This window comes from Tachysurus vachellii, chromosome 17 (genome assembly GCF_030014155.1).
Source record: "Tachysurus vachellii isolate PV-2020 chromosome 17, HZAU_Pvac_v1, whole genome shotgun sequence".
NCBI classification, from domain to species: domain Eukaryota; kingdom Metazoa; phylum Chordata; class Actinopteri; order Siluriformes; family Bagridae; genus Tachysurus; species Tachysurus vachellii.
Window position 1 is genome coordinate 12,486,559 of NC_083476.1, and position 15,782 is coordinate 12,502,340.

Sequence of the window (15,782 nt, forward strand, 5' to 3'; positions counted from 1 at the left end):
TCCTTGATATAAAAAAAAATATCCAATAGTAGAGAACAAAAGAATAAACTGAAGGAATAAAAATAAAGGTACAAGTAGATATATAAAGAAGTGAATAAAATATATCAGGAAATCGAATCAGAGGTACAGGAGAGTGCGGGATTCTTCAGATATTGTATTGATGTGTGTAACACTGAGGGACAGGTACTAGCAGTGTAACATTACTGTATGTCACGCCGTCGTATATCTGTCTCTTTTTACTGCTCCGGATTTATGCGTCTCGGTCTGTATTCAGATTTAAACTGGAAGTGGGTGTGCTCTAAACCAAAAGTTTGTTTGGGTTCCAGAAATAATGCAAGTTGTTAGAACAAAACAAAACAAAACAGGGCAATAGACTTTAGTCAACTCCTGAACTTCTACAGTTTCTTAACTCCAGCTCACACACAAAGTTAAAAATGAACTCAACCAGACCCCCTGTGGATCTTTCTGACATCTCTAATGTGACTGACTTAGATTAGAAACTTACAATAACAGCATCTTTACCAAATCATCAAAAAGGTTGTTTATAGTTTACACCAAAAAGTCCTGAATAATGGTTTATTAGATTTACAGTAAGTGTTTTTCCATCATCCTGGTACGTAGATGTGTACCTGCTGTTAAGCTCCAGCGCAGAGCTGCTGCTAGTCAGAATAGTGCACTTTATATATCATGAACTTTATTTACATGAGCATTATACTCAGGTTGGTTCAATTTCCCAAAATCGAAACCAACATAATCCATCGTGACCCCGACTAGGCAGGTAGTAAAGAGTGCCGCATGTTTATCCTCATGATCATGATCTTTGTCACGCAAGCGTTATTGTCGTGTACTTCTTGTTTAAGGATGCACCAGAAGGAAAATAATAGCCTCTGTCTTGCTCAGATGACTTTTTTGTTGCTACCATAAATTCCCTTCCTGGCAAGCTTTCTAAAAAAAAAAAAAAATGTACGCCTCTTATTTGTGTCTGGTTACAACATAGGTTTGTTAAATGTTAAGTCTGAATAAAATATTTATATTCTTTTATATCCATGACTGGTTTACACTGCTTTAGATTTCAGGGGCACTTTAAGGTTAAAGCGTGAAGTGAAGCAAAACTGTCTGAGAGCGAGACTTGTTGAGATTGAGTTTACTTTTTTTTTCATGTCCCCTGGTGTGGGCGTGATGCTTCAGACAGTAGCGGAGGCGGCTGGCACTGATGGCAGCTCTTTTCTAGATCTCCCTCATCCTCATTTCAACCCTCCTTCTTTTTCTTCTTCTTCTTCCTCTTCTTCCTCCTCCTTCTGCTTTCCTGTTGCACTCATCCTCGCTTGGCTGAGTTCAGATGGAGCTGATAGGAAAGGGCGGCATGCTGCATGTCTGTTTCCAAATCCCACGTCTCCATGTAGAGTCTCGTCTCACTCTCCAGAGACTTTCGCTAAAGCACAGCGCTAATGTAGACGACAGATTTCTGACTAATCCTGATGCCAGCTCCACTCCCTGAGCAAAACTCTCGCCGCTTAACTCTTCAAATACGATCATCAGACGCATTCACAGGCATGCACATACACTCAGATGTATTGGCACCCCTGTGAGAAAATAGGTAAAATTTGAAATTACAAAATGTTTAAAATACAATAATTCTAATATTCCAGACAATCCATACAATAAGCTATGTCAATTTATCTATAACATTTATTATATTTTGTACTCAAATATGTCAGACTTATTGGCACCCTTATAAGAAAATGACCAACAGCAATCGCATTAAATAGAAATATATAAAAAAAAAAAAAAACTCCTGACTGATCATCTGACTCATCCTGTTTAAGATGATATGTTTAGCGTGCAGCTGTCAGTATTTCCACGCAGCCCTCATTATGCTTGAGTAAATATGCATGATTTCAGGCAGCAGCCGTAAGCTAGGAAAACTGTAAGTAAACATCAGCCCAGCTGTTTGCTCTCATGGCTATTGTTTCCACCTGAAGAGGTTTCTATAGCAACAGCATACATGCACGCACACACATGCACGCACACTGATGATGAACACGGTTACTGTCAAGCTTTCCGTGTCATGAGCACTAAAGACTTTATCCACCACATAACCAGCTCTTTTACATCTCAGTCCTGTGTCAAATATGCATGTCTTTTTTTGTTTGTTTGTTTGTTTTTTTGGTGTTCTGAACTGCACGGTGAATAAAACCTTATAAATATATTTGTACTATATCTAGGGTTTCTGGTGCTACTATACTGGTTGGTGCTGTATTTTTATAATTCCACTGAGAGGTTGTGAGAGGTTGTATGCCAGGCGGATGTCACCTGGGGACATCGTTAGCATGGTTTCAGTGGTGTTTTATAGCAGCAAACCTTTTATTAAGAGAAAAACTCTTACAATCTCAAAAAAAGTGCTGGTCAGGTTCTACCGTAAGCTCATAAAATCTTCTCTCATTTGAACTTCTCAGCGAAGAGAAATCCAGCATAGATTTAGTGAAGATGACAAACAGACTCTCAGACTCAATGCACCTATACAACACTGTTAAAGCAGAGACTCAGCTCAGCCAACTAGAAATATTAGCATGAAAGTTGAACCAGATCTGTTTGAGTAGAGTGGACAGATAAGGAGGTGAGAGCTGGAAGAGTAAACGATTGAAGCACTGCTGCATCGATCCTTTTAGGTAAAGCTGAATGGAGGGATTAATCCCACTAAACCACTTTCACTGGGTAGTCAAACGGTAATGTAGGAAATGGAAAACGTCTTAATTATTCTCTCATTTTATTCCATCAGACGATGCTTTTATCCAAACTCACTGACAAGTGAAGTCAGTTTGATCTAAACGTCAGACGATTAACAGAAAAACAAGGACGTTCTAGGATGAATGTATATATGTTTACAAGGAGCCACTTTGTTCAGATTCCTCTATTTTTGCACACTGTACTGTATAATATACAGAATGCACACTAGTCTATGCTATTTTGTGTATTTGTTCCTGTAGTGATGGACTTTATGTGGTTAGGACAACTTACTTTAAGTCCTTAGCTCTGTGTTGTTTTATGTAGCTCTGTGTTGTGTTATGTAGCTTCATGGTCCTGGAGCAATGCTGTTTCATCTTACTATGTACTGCGTCAGCTATATATGAATTATGTACTCGTTGAAATGACAATAAAGCTTCTTGACTTGACTTGAAAAAGATGTAAAAGTTTGTAATTACAGACTGTTCATGTCAATTGTTTAAAAAAGTGACAGAGCTTTTGGATGTTGTTTGAGGGCAAAACTAAAGACTTGTATTTTGTGCATTTTTTCTTTTCTCCAACAGGAAACAGAAGTGAGTGAGAGGAGGAAGAGATGTCAGCTTCTTGAGAGAGAGGTGAAGAACAAGATCTCAGCATGCCAGAGTTTAGTAAGTTTAGTCGGCTCAACTTCTCTCTACAACACTTCTAATACTCTTCTCAAGTGTCTGTGTGCAGGCATGGTCTCTACCGTACAGACCAGAACAGTTGTGATGTGTTGCAGTGTCTGGGATTTAGTCTGCAGACTTTTGTTTTACTTTTAAGTTGCAAAAGAAAGAACAAAATGAAGTGTATAAACCAGAAACTGCAAAACACTATGAGCAAGGTAATGGAAGGCAACGCAACAAACACACAAGATCAAGATCAAGAAGCATGACAGTGAGGTAGAAGATAAATATGCGGATTAAGGGAAATGCAGAACATGTGTGACACGAGTGAGACAGTTCTTCTTCTTCTTCTTTTAAAGTGACGTGACGTACGGCTAAGTATGATGACCCATACTCAGAATTTGTTCTCTGCATTTAACCCATCCAAAGTGCACACACACAGCAGTGAACACACACACACCGTGAACACACACACACACCGTGAACACACACCCAGAGCAGTGAGCAGCCATTTATGCTGTGGCACCCGGGCAGCAGTTGGGGGGGTTCGGTGCCTTGCTCAAGTACACCTCAGTCGTGGCCGGCCCAAGACTCGGACCCACAAGCTTAGGGTTAGGAGTCAGACTCTCTAACCAATAGGGCGCGAATTCCCCCTTTAAACGCACCTAAGGTGACTTTCCAGGAACTCATAATAGCTTGCATGTAAAGTTGTGTGAAAAAAATTAGGACACCCCATGAAAGCGTGTTGTTTTTTTTTTTTTTTACATATTTAAACAAATGGCCATTTTATCTTCATTTTAACAATATTGAAGATTCAAATAACATAACTAAACAAATAAAACCAAAAAAAGGTCTTTGTTAAATAATCTGTAATATGTAATTTAAAAAAATAAATCTAATTTCTTGTAAGGGAAAAGTAAGGACACCCCACATTTATTTGTACTTAAGACGGATAAAATAACCTACAGGCGTATCACATCAGGTGTAAATTATTAGAACATTGTTACAGAGCATTTTAAAGTGAACTTGCCTTATTTAAACCTCAGACATTTAGTTTGGTTTGCTTTAATTGTTGAAGTGAGAGGTATCACCATGGTGTGATCTAAAGAGCTCTCTGAGGCCTTCAGAAAGAAGATTGTTGATGCTTATGAGTCTGGTAAGGGATATGAAATGATCTCAAAAGAATTTGTAATCAGCCATTCCACTGTCTGGAAAATCATTTACAAGTGGAGAAGATTTAAAACAACTGCCAACAGGACCAGGTCAGGCCATCCAAGTAAATTCACCCCAAGAGCAGACTGCGAGATTCTTAATGATTTATACAAAAACTGGATATAAAATATCATCACAGGACCTACAGCAAGCTCTTGCTACTGTACAGTTGATGTCAAAGTGCATGAATCTACAACCAGAAGTAGATGTTAATGATCATAGGAGGTGTGCATAGGAGGGCAAGACTGAAGTTTGCCAAATAACACAGAGATGAGTCTAAAAGTGAATTATCTGGAGACCATAACAAAGGGCATGTTTGGCACAAACAAACTACAGCATTTCAGCAAAAGGACCTTATACCAACTGTGAAATATGGAGGTGGAAGTGTTTGGGGATGCTTTACTGCAGCAGGACCTGGCCAGCTCATCATCATAGGACCCATTATGAATTCTACATTGTATCAGAAGATGCTTGAGGAACATGTGAGAATATCTGTCAAAAAATTGAAGCTGAAGTGGAACTGGACCTTGAAACACATACCAGTAAATCCACCAAGGACTGGCTGAAGTAAAAAACTGAGAATTCTGGGATGGCCAAGTCTAATTCCTATTGAGATTCTGTGGGGTGATTTGAAACGGACTGTGCATGCAAGAAACCCCTTAAAAAAATCACGTTTGAAAGAATTCTGCATTGAGGAGCGGGAGAAACTTTCTGCCAGCTCATGTCAGAAATTAGAAGATGGCTACAAGACACATCTTGTAGGTTGAGCTTATTTCAGCCAAAATGCTTGTGACCATTTTGTCTGTTGAATCATGTTAGAATTCGTCCAAGAATAGAGATCAACAATCAACGCAGTGCCTGGAAACTTTAAGTGTAGAACAAATATGGTTTGTTTACTATCAGCTATTTCATGCTAAATAAATGACTGTAAATTGTAGCTGCAGAGACACATTAATTATTAAACTAGAACTTTTCCGTTGTTCTGTAGTGGACTCAGTGTAGTGTCCTAAAATATCCCGGACCCAGATTTGCTGTTGTCATTTTATTTAATCCCCATCATGACTCAGAGGTGGCTTAGAAGCGTACATGTTCAGGACGACAGCATGGATTAAAACGACAAACTGAATACCAAGGGTTGTTGTGGCAGGAAGGACTCTGGGAATTTATTGTTATGTAATACCAACCAGCCTCTGGACAAAGTATTTTCACATTAACCACCGGACATATACCAAACACTTCATATATATTGTAATGGAGTAACATCCAGCTGCAAGGTTGCCAGGTCAGTGCAAAGAAAAAAAAATTGCAATCTGCACAAAGTCAAATGATCTAATATTTCATACTATAAGATTGTTATAAACTAAATATAGGTATATGTAGCCTATTTTTAATTTGGCAAATTGTCTTAGATTGGCAGATAATTTGGTATATTTCAGTAGTATCTAAGGTATTATATACTTATTAAACTATGATTACATTTTATATACTGTACAATATTAAGACTATAATATGGTGTAAGTTATTACTGTGGCATTTGACATTTGACATTTATTCTGTGACTTTCGAAAGAAGTTTTAAACATGACACAAAAGGCTTAGGGACATTCAAGGACACAGCTGTAAATTACCAACCTTCTGCTCAGTAGGAAAAGCACCAAGTGACTAAAGAAATCTGTAGATTTTACGGCCTTTTAAAGCCGTGTGAAGATGCAGCTGTGTCCTAAGCCAAAATTGACTCTGACCTCTGGGTTCAGATGCTGATTGAGCGACAGTGTAGGAGCTGAGCTGCATACACATGTACAGGCTGCATTATATTATTAGATCCTGTGTTGGTGGTATAATGCAAACTTGCAGAAATGTGATGCTTGCTCTCCTATATGAAGCACAAATCTCAGAGGAAGGAATAATGAGGCAGTGATTTACCACGCTAAGGGACCAACCACGCAGCTGCTCACTCAAGACTGTGACTTTGCCTTTGTCTGAGGTTATTAAAGCTCCTGTATTATGGAATTCATTTTTTTTCCCTGTTTTTCAGTTCAGTTTTTTTTTACACACTCTTATTAATGTGTCATTTACACACAACTTAGCTCTTTGTGTCAGCTCTTTTATGTGAATGTTGAGATTCACCTAATATTTTTTTTGTTTTGTTCCCTAACAATGGAATTTCATCAAGTGTTTCCCCTGAAGCTTATTTTATAAATTTATATATATGTTCATCCTGTAAGGGCATTTAATCAAATAATACCTTTGTTTCTTGTCCATACAGCACATGAGTGTTGTCTTCGGGCCATATTTATAGTTAGATATATTGCTGAAACATGTCATGTACTTCCTTCAGCCAGAAGAGACAGAATTTCCATCACTACATGCTATTTCAGTCACGTACTTGAGCTATATTATTCAAGAGATTCATCCGAGTAACTTAGCATAATTGAATGGTAGCCGTCAATCATGAATATCTGTATAGAAGATGCTCCATTACATAAAGTAACAGCTGGAGGTACATTATAATTGTTTAGGGCACTAGTGTGTGATTTGGGATGATGCATACAGCACTCTAGTGAGCATAGGATAGACAGATACTGTAGATATACAGACAGACAGGCAGCAAACAACCTGAATAGTATAAAAGTATCTGATAATCATTTCTATTCCATGTTATTTCACAACATACGTGTGGATCCTTGAGTTTGTCTGTTTGTGTTTTGCTAAAAAGCTGTGACCGAGTCAGCTCTATAAACTGACTGAACTCATCTGATTAGCTTAAGAGAACGACTTTCAGTCTAGATTCACTGACTCGAGGGGTGTGGATCATGTTACACACACACACACACACACACACAATCAATACAATTTATGAAATGAAAATACTGACTCGCACTAGAAGCGAGCAATAACAGAACAATAAATCCTAATTCTGTTCCACATTCACATAAATCTCTCCATCATCTCTGGTTAAAGCTCATTTTGGGGAAGCTGTTTCCTCTAAGTGATTCTCCCGACTCCTCATTTCTCAACCAGAAACCTGGTTTTTAAAAATGCTTCTCCTTTCTTGCCGGTTCTTTGCAAGCTAATGAATATTAATGAAGTCTGCTTTATGAATATTAATGACTAGGGGATGAGTTAGAGAGGAAAAAAAGACACTTTACAACAGTTTAATAAAAGTGCGTCGACTTCATTTTAGAGTAAAAATGGATAGAGATTGTGGTTCAGGTTCACTTTGGAATATTAAGGACCTTTAAACCCTGTTAGATGCTCTTTTTGTTCATCTTGCCCTTTTGTTCCGGTACCCTTTTCACTGTGAAGAGCAAAACTTCAAAATTGCAGCTGAAACCTGAACCTCATATGTGCCCTGACTCTGTGTGAGGAGAAGAGCTTTATTTCTTTGACTGTGTGTACGGCTGAGCTGAGCTACTCCTGAGCATCTGTAGGAACGAGGGCAACACCTGGAGCTAAAGATCAGCTCATAGCACCAGTCTCAATTACCGTCTCTCTCTCTCTCTCTCTCTCTCTCTCTCTCTCTCTCTCTCTCTCTCTCTCTCTCTCTCTCTCTCTTTCTCTCTCTCTCTCTCTCTCCCTCCCTCTCTCTCTCTCTCTCTCTCTCTCCCTCTCTGTGTCTCTCTCTCTCTCCCTGACACACACACACTCTCTATCTCTCTCTCACTCTGTCTCTCTCTCTCTCTCTCTCTCTCTCTCTCTCTCTCTCTCTAACACACACACACATCTTTTTATAGACTCCCTTTTTCATCCCTGATCCATAAATCTTTGTATTTATATTTGTATCCACATTAAAACGCTTTTCATTTTATTTCAAAAATCAGTAACTTTGCAGTAGAACTTTTCTTCCTGTTTACACTATTTCTGTTTGACATGAACGTCTGCAACAGTTCTGCCATTAAACAGCCAATTTAGTGATTCTGAATGTCCATTATGTCTGCTGCTTTAACTTTTGAGTATGCAGCTAAATTCTGAGGTTTTTTTTTTATGTTTGTTTAAGTCAGTAAAGAACTGAATGTGGGCTTGAGGCAGAAATTTGCACAAAATCATTTCGAATGACTTCCATTAGCTCCAGTGTAAAATTATATAACAAGTCTTATATAATAAGTCAGATAAACAAGTAAAAGTCAGACAAGAAGTCATGTCTTGGAGCTCAACCACATTCGGACAAAGGTATAAATCTGTGTACATTTGATTTTTATTCCTGAACTATTTCTTTAAGTATTTGCTGGTCTGATGTGATGGAACATGACGTCCTGAACGTTCCCTTCTGCATTCTCACAAATAAACATCCTCATAGGAGAGGTGTCCCAGGCCATGTTGTGTTTAGTGTCCTGATGTACTGAAGCTGTCATGTCAATGCTGACGCTGCAGCTGACACACAGAAAAGCCCATTTCAGACTGAGGATCATAAGGATACCAGACAGAAGCAGGGCAGCTGATGCACTTTGACATGTGAAGCAGTCAGGAGGAGACAGAACACTTAGTCAGAGCTGAATGACATTGAATGGCTTTAAAAGTCCAAAGTTAAGCCACACGCTCTAAAAACTCCATGATACTGTGATATGTTCTTCAGTTTTACAGTTTAGCGAATGAAAGCTTCAGTTATAGCAGATTGTCAGAAAAACGCTGACGTCAAAGCTGCATAATATTATATGACAGACGCATACGTGTTCAGTCTTCCATTTCAATTACAATACTAATCTATCTTTAACAGTTTTGTCTTGGTTCTTAATTATCATTTTAGAACAAATGAAGTAATGAAGGAATCAAGCCTGGGGCGAGTCTACACCAGCACAGACAGAATGGTACAACCCATTGTAGGGGTGTTAAAGAGTCTTGTATGATTCGTTCAAAATCCCTTAGCACCTTATCATTCGCATTCCTTTTTTTCCCCATTTATTTTTTCCATAAGTTTTCAATTAGTTTTAGGTATTTTTCAATCTTTACAAAGCACTCTCATTTACATGGTGTATGAAGTGGTGCTTTATGAGTAAATACGTATTTTTTCCGATCATCTTAAAGACGAATTTGCTTTTCTATTTAAAAGATTTGTTTTTTCTGTTTGAAACATCATGCATCAGTTTATTTATATGGTTTGACCTACAGAGCATTTGGGTGAAATTTTAATATTTAACTTGTAGATGGTGCTGCAAAAAAGTTCTATGGCATCTTTTTTTGTGTGTGTGTGTGGGATTTGAATTTATAGACAAATTATTATTTTTCTTACTCCAATATGAGTACAAAAAAACAAAAAAACAAGCGAGAAAATAGAATAGTTACATTTTATTATCATTTATTAAAATATCCAGCAAAGAAGACACGTAAAAGCAAAACATCATCAATCATTGGCTCAAAATCACTGCCTGCTCATCTCCTGATCAAGCTAATCTGGACCTGCCATGGTCTGCTAGAAGGCCTAGTAGAAGGTTTACCAGAAGCTGTTTATGCCTAATTCCCGACAACTCGTCTCCAGTCCCCTCTGCCCTTGTCATAATCTAAGAAAACAACCGCTGGCAATGAGAGTTTCTAGCCCCAACAGCTACAAGGGAAAAGCATAGAAGGACAAGGGCCTTACAAACATCTTTAGAGTAGAAATTTCCACCACACTATTTTCAGCCCAAACCAATAACATTAACCCCAAACACAGTGTTCTAACAAGTGTTTTCACAGAGATGCTTAAACAACACACACTGCATATTAAATGACCTAATCACTTTAAACAGGTATTTACATGACTGGATGCTGCTGATTTTTTTCCCGTCATATTTTAATGATTCCTTTCCTGATTTCAAGCAGCATGAGATGTGCATGATGCCGGAGAGTGGTGCATTGCTTTTAATAGCTCTCTTTCTCTCTTGGCACATTAAATGAAGGGTGACAAAATGAAGCTCATTTGTAGTTTGTGCAGGCTAAAGGGATTTGTGCCCTGGAGGAAATGTTAGCTTCAGTAAGCATATAAGCCAGTAAGTCTGCACCTGTATCACAGTTAGGCCTGTTAAGGGTTATTAAGAGCATTAATAAGGTGGTGTACAGTGCAATATCCATTGCTGTTGCAATGTTTGTAATAAAATAGGTCACATTTATGGTCATTATACTACAATAGATTTAATTTAAAGTGGGATCCTTGGGTATGGCAGCGCTACTTCTGATTTTAAAAAGAATTACATTATACGCGCAAAGGTGTGTGGACACCCGACTATCACAACCAGATGTGATGGTATTAATAAGGAGTTAGTAGAACACTGTGACATACTGAACAGATTCATGTTGAATTCATAAAATGGTTATAACTTAGTTATGTAAAGTTTTTTAGCCCTTAAATAAAGGTAGGTGTCATATTTCTGCTTGTAAGAATATTAGGAACTGCGGATAACATATCCATGATCTAATAATGACAGTTTTGTGAGTGTTATCTGGCTCGTCACTAAGATTTCCAACTAAGGTTTCATTTTACTGTTCACAATTTTCCTAAAGACTTAATCCAAAGCGATAACATTATAAGGAGACATTTATGTAGATCTTGTCTACCTGTAAGTGTGACAAGTTTTCCAATTGACCTTTAAGAATAACTTCATGTATTTCAGTGCAGATGCTTTTATTTTTGTGGCATCGTTTTTTTGGTTCAGTAATGGCGCATTATAGAACCCTGTGTAGTTTTAGCACTATATACACATGACTGAATCAGAGGATATTTATGAACTAGATTGAATAAATCGTGTAATTCCCATTTTGTCTTGGTGTCTTGTTCTAAATGCATGCTGAATTCTTCTCCCCTGGTTTTACAGAACTGCACATGGCTAATCATCTGCATTCTGTTTCTATCTGACAGAAGCATGAGCTCCAGCGGGCAAAACAAGAGAGGAAACGCCTCAATATCCAGCTGTTCAGTCACAGCCTGAAGGCGGAGCAGTACGAGGAGGTAGGAGTTATCAACAGATTTTTTTACTCAGCTCTTATAAAGTTTCATGTGGCTTCCACCGCATCCATCTAACAAAATTTGACACCACGGTCTGATCGATAACTGCTAATAACTTCAGCCTGACGTGAACTCAAAGTTTGTAATCCTATGTAAACGATGTTTTCAAATGTCTTTTGTAAAATGAAGCACGGTCTAACGAGTGAGGTCTCGAAGCGCTTGAACTGTTTTTGTAATGGTACATTTTTTACTGTTAATGAAAGACATCACATCTGTGACAGATTTGTCTATTTGTGAAAATGTTAGTTAGCCATTTCTACACATAATTTAAGACTGTTTATACGACTTTATACAAAGATAGGTCCATAAATATTTGTTTACTATTATATTTGTAGAACTTTATTGTCTCCCACAGTATATTAGTTGAAATTAAATAATGAATAAAAATCAAAAGGGCAGACTTCAGCTTTATTCATTCATTCATTTTCTACCGCTTATCCGAACTACCTCGGGTCATGGGGAGCCTGTGCCTATCTCAGGCATCATTGGGCATCAAGGCAGGATACACCCTGGACGGAGTGCCAACCCATCACAGGGCACACACACACTCTCATTCACTCACACAATCACACACTATGGACAATTTTCCAGAGATGCCAATCAACCTACAATGCATGTCTTTGGACCGGGGAGGAAACCGGAGTACCCGGAGGAAACCCCCGAGGCACGGGGAGAACATGCAAACTCCACACACACAAGGCGGAGGCGGGAATCGAACCCCCAACCCTGGAGGTGTGAGGCAAATGTGCTAACCACTAAGCCACCGTGCCCCCACTACTTCAGCTTTAATGATTGGTATTTACATTCCAATCGGGTGAAAAGGATTGGAATTATGTTTTATTTCTACTTCCCCATTTAAAGGGACCAAAAGTAAGCGGACCAACTGACAATCATAAATAAATCTTTTAATACTTTGTCACAAATTCTTTGAAGTCATCTGAAATCTGCAACCGAAAGACATCACCAGACACTGGGTGATGCTCTGGTCCTGCTTGTGGTTTTTGGTGTTTTTTCCCTTCAGTTTTGCTTTCAGCAATAAAGATTCATTTTCAGTCAGATTAAGGATAGGTGCAGAACATTGAAGAATCTTTCAGTTCCTGCCACAACATTGCCATGGGTTGCTTTTGAAGTATGCTTTGGGGCATTGTCAATCTGTACTGAGAGTGGCGTCCAATGAATTGTAAAGCATTTCTCTAAATATGAGCACATAATATTGCCTTCTACATATCAGAATTCACCTTGCTGCAAGAATCCATTTTCAAATCATCTTAAATATAACGGAACCTGTTCCACTGTCAGCTATAAATGACGAGGCCATGATATAAGCTCAAAATGTCATGGATCACGAACACTTCTTTCCCTTCTCTATACTCTTCTCTTCTCATCAAGTCGATTTTTTGTTTTATCTGTCCACAGGATGTTTTCGCACAACTGTACAGGCTTTCTAAAATGTTTTTGCCAAAATCTGATATGGTCTTCCTGAGGGATGTGGTAGCCTAGTAGTTAAGGTGTTGGGCTACCAATCGGAAGGTTGTGAGTTCGATTCCTACGTCCACCAGGTTCTCACTGCTGGGCCCCTGAGCAAGGCCCTTAATGCTCAATTGTATAAAAATGAGATAAAAATGCAAGTTGCTCTGGATAAGTGCATCTGCTAAATGCTGTCAATGTAAATTTCAGAACAATAAGAAAACAAAGCACACTGAGGCAGCCATCTGCATCTCCACATCTTTTTAAGGTTTATCTTGTGGTGAGCTTTTTGTATTTACTCTGGTGACGTTCTCTCTTGAGTGGTGACTTTGGCACAATAATGCTGACGTTCTGATGGACATTCTTGATCTGGCCAATTGTTCTAAAGGGTTTTTTGTTCATCTGGGAAGAATTTCCTATCATCCACCACAACTGTTTTTCATGGTATCAAGGTCTTTTGGTGTTCCTGATCTCTCTAGTGCATTCTTTATTTTTAAAAATGCACCAAACAGATGATTTTGCCATACTTAATGTATTTTGCTGTCTCTCTGATAGATTTGTTTTGGTTTTTCATCCTTGCTTCACTGGCAGAAACAACTCTTATAACTTTATATTAAGAGTTAACAGCATGAATTCCAAATAGATTCCACATTTAAATGGCATACTTGAAATCCGCTCTAGAACTTCTACATATAAAAGTGCTGTATTTTATTATTTCTAATAAAGTTTGTCATCAAAGTTATTGCTGATGTGTAATATTTTAGACCTGACTTAGACCTGCTAACTTCACCTGCTTTTAGTGATGAGAGCTAGGCACAGAGCTTGTTTACATCGTACATACAGAATATGTATCCAGCTACACTTCTGTTTTCTACTGCACTTTCTTTTGTATGTTTCTCCATCAAATGCATATGTATGAGGATGAGAAGTCCAATTTTTGCATCTTGTGCAGAATGTAAATGAATTGCTTTCAACAGTGCTCTCAAGCAGCTGGTTGTTCCTGTATGCAGGCAAGATTGTCATGATTGTCAAGATTCTCATGAAGAATTTCAATGCCTTACTGTGGAACTTTTAGCATTTACCTTCATCATCCTAGCTTTAATTTTGGATATCTTCTATATCACCACTGACAACGGATAACACTCTGAGAGAAGCAGATTGGGGCTTCGGCCACTAATGGTGGTGTTATCGCTGGAGATTTTTGCCAAGTGGCCTGGCCGCCGCTTGTCTTTCTCTCAGCTTAATCCCCATCCTGTTCTTCTCTTTGCCCAGTGAAAAGGAACCATCTGTCCGAACCCCAGAGCAGTGGCGGAGATAAAATGCCTGCTGCTCAATCAGATAGTGACTCTTGCCCACCCTGCCTCTTGTTTGCTCTTGCCTCCCCCCCTACGTGATCAAGGACTTGTTACAGCATATGGGTGAGGTGTTAACGATACGGGGCAGAGAGAGTAAATACGGCCAAGATAGATGCACTCTGACATCAGAGCAGGCATTTTCTCATCTCCGATGCTTGGATCGATGTGAGATACAAATCGACTCGTTTCTTCAGTCCTGCTTTGGTGAAATATATCCTGATAAATGAAACGGCACATGTCTGCCTACTGACTGATTCTGCTCAGGAGACAACACAGATTACTGAGCTTCTAAACAGGATTTCCACAACATGTCAATCTAAGGTTTAATCTGAAGTCTAAGAACAAATGCCAAGGCTAATATAGAATTTTATAGCATTTAGAGACAACCAGACAAACATTCTGCACTTACACCTTTTCCAAACAACAGTGGTTGTGGTCTGCATCCATATTTGAGACAAGAAAGACAGAAATTGATATAGACAGAGCTAAAAACCCAATCATCTTCTTCCAGTTGTGTGTGCCTTATCTGATTTGCCCCATGCATGTGAAGTTGCACGGAAGACTGAACAGATTGAGTAGTGATACTGATAAGAAATATGCTTTGGCTGCAAGATGGAGTTTTGAATGTTTGGATTGTTTGTAGCTCTTGTGTGGAGAAGGTGTAAGTGTAAGACATACATTTGGCTGTACGATCATTTTTTTCAGCCTGAGTTGGCTATCGGATCTGTACTTGCGCATATATATTTATGTTATAACTTCTACAGCTTACCAAACAAAAGACAGTATTCACGTTTATAACATATAAGACACTAAACCTGCAACATGTAAAGTGCAAACATTTCATCATAAAACCGGTTTAAAGGTATAATGTCAAAAACGCTTTATAATGTTAATAGTATGCTAGCCTGTGGAGGATTCATATTTTTGTTATGTAGTTCAGATGCCAACTACATGGGGTCTTTGAGAACATCAACCGCCTAATCAATACACAATTGCTAGACTGTATATAATTGTTGAAAGGACTATTATTCATAATAACATGCTCTGTTGTTTATAACAATTATTAATCACACCCTCCACAGTCGCCCAAATGAGGATGAGGTTCTTTTTTGACTCTGGTTCCACTCAAGGTTTCTTCCTCTTCCATTTAAGGGAATTTTTCCTTATCACAGTCACCTCAGTCATCTCAGGCTTGTTCACTGAGGATAAATGCAAAGACTTAAGATTTAAAAAGATTAAAGTATGTCTAATATTAATCTTAATCTTTGTATAATACATTTTATGTACTATATTTGTTATGTTCTCTAAAGCTGCTTTTAGACAATGTCACGCTATACAAATGAAATTGAATTGAATTGAATAGTTACATCTTATTAAAATGATC

The 15,782-nt window shown here is 38.3% G+C and overlaps 1 protein-coding gene across 1 annotated transcript in view; it reads left to right on the plus strand.

Annotated features, from left to right (window-relative positions):
* The window catches only part of rimbp2a (RIMS binding protein 2a), a 54,606-nt gene that overhangs the window by 16,382 nt on the left and 22,442 nt on the right, over positions 1-15,782 (plus strand). Inside the window, exons 3-4 of the mRNA XM_060891388.1 lie at positions 3,309-3,392; positions 11,430-11,519. The gene's annotated coding sequence lies outside the window, so the exon portion shown is untranslated. The remainder of the gene's footprint in view (positions 1-3,308; positions 3,393-11,429; positions 11,520-15,782) is intronic.